Source organism: Dermacentor andersoni, unplaced genomic scaffold, assembly GCF_023375885.2.
Source record: "Dermacentor andersoni unplaced genomic scaffold, qqDerAnde1_hic_scaffold ctg00000830.1, whole genome shotgun sequence".
NCBI classification, from domain to species: domain Eukaryota; kingdom Metazoa; phylum Arthropoda; class Arachnida; order Ixodida; family Ixodidae; genus Dermacentor; species Dermacentor andersoni.
The window spans coordinates 3,503-5,449 of record NW_027315507.1 but is presented as its reverse complement, the minus strand read 5'-3'; the positions used below and the strand labels follow the sequence as shown (position 1 = coordinate 5,449).

Sequence of the window (1,947 nt, the reverse complement as noted above, 5' to 3'; positions counted from 1 at the left end):
TACACAAAGGCTGCACAGTAGTTGCCAGAAATCGGGCACTCTATTTTTCTTTCATAGGGAATCTTTCTTCCACTTGGGCAGCGGATTTCGGCGGCAGGGCGAGCTTGCGTGGGCGCGGTGGTTTACGGATCCAAGCGATAGTGAACTCCAAAATCCAGTGTTGGCTTTGAGTGGGATTCATATTGATTGCGAACCCCACGGCTAATCCTACCCCCCATCCCCCCAAGTGGCTCTTTACAGGAGACAATCATTCAGAGACATCGGACAAATAGGAATTCTGGTTCTTTCTTTTGCTTTCATTAATTTTTCTCGAAGCCCATAACTAGAAATTTGCTGGAGCGGCTGTCCCATTTGCGACGCAACAAGTGCGACGCTACACACAGATGGAGTGGCAGTTTAATTACTCTCGTGGTCCGCGAACCGGCATCGTTGCGTGTAGTATAGGAATGGTGCGTGTCAAGTCAGTGCTCGCGTTGAGCTTGTGCTCTTCATTTTGATTGAATGAAGTCTCACCTAAGTGAGCGGGGCCGATCCCGGAGGTAGTGCAATACCGGGCCGACCTGCGGCGGAGGTGAAGCAGGCTTCAAGCACTCCGCCAACTTCCAAAAATAGGTTTAATATCGTGGGTCCATATAGAACCCGTATCAGATATTAAGCTGATAAGAACAGATACTACACTTTGATCTTAGCCAAAAGGCCGAGAAGCGATGTCCTTCACTTCACTTCATTGTACTACTGCCTTGTGGGCGCCCTGCCGACATGGGTAACCTCAGCAACAGCGTGGGCAATATTATAAAATTCAGCCTGTGTACAGACTCAACGCTCCCTATCTCACGGATGAATTCGCAACGCCTCAGTCTTTCGCTGTTAACGAAACGCTGTCGCGTAGAAACGAGACCCGAGTGCAAGCTTGCTTGTAACGCGAAACCAACCAAGGCAACCTCGTAGAAAACGGAACAGGCGAGCGGAAAAAAAACGCGCCAGGGGAATGCTTACTTCCGTCTGAATGCGACCGCTCAAGGTGACCTTCCTTGAGGGCTTCGTTTCAAGCCCGTGTGCAATTGTAATATACTACGCGCATTTCCTTCATTTCTTTTTATTTACCGCAAGGCCCACTGAAAATTTTGATACGGCACAGGCCGGGACGGATCGCAACGTGTCGAATCGACCGGTAGAATTAGGTAGCATGCCCCATGTACGAAGACGAGCAACATAGAAGTGAATGACAAAATAAATATAGAAAACGCTGCACACTCCTTCCAACCGGAAACATAGAGGGGAGAAAGATCGCCATCTGAAACACAGGCATTGTAAAAAAAAGAAAAAAAAAAGTGCTACCTCATCATCTTTACCATTACCGTGTGTGTGTATGTATATATGCATGTGTGTGTGTGTGTGTTTGTGTATTTATATATATATATATATATATATATATATATATATATATATATATATATATATATATATATATATACGCACACATGCTAGCATAGCTTAAACGCAGCTGGAAAGCTCAGCCTTGCACAAGAACCACCCCCTGTCGCAAACCCCTTTGAAACATTCAAATGCCAAACACGAGTAGAGCGAGGTCGTTCGAACCTGGCGCCAAAACGCATTGGCGCCATCTGTGTACGGAACTAGGAAAACCTGCGGACTTTGCAATACAGAAAGAAAGGTAGATGGCGTGAGCTAACGCTCCATTGCATACTAAGAACGAGAGTTAGTGAATAATGGCAGAAACGTCTTGGGAAGAGAAAAAAAAAAAAAACACGCAAAAGTTGTTGGCTTGTGCAAGCACTCTATGTTACAGCGATTAAAGAGCATAGCATCTTCTACAACAGCAGCTACAAAAAGAAGAAGAACGTGAGAGAGGGAGAGAGACAGGCGTGTTTCTTTGGAATGCAGAGCATGCAGCACATACTATAAAGTGCCAAAGAGACGGGGAAA

General features: G+C 45.8%; 1 non-coding gene across 1 annotated transcript; it reads right to left on the bottom strand.

Moving 5' to 3' along the window:
* Positions 1–517: 517 nt before the first annotated feature.
* Positions 518–709, bottom strand: LOC140215108 (U2 spliceosomal RNA). Its single transcript, XR_011892028.1, has one exon. It is a non-coding gene; the product is annotated as a U2 spliceosomal RNA (small nuclear RNA).
* Positions 710–1,947: the final 1,238 nt, after the last annotated feature.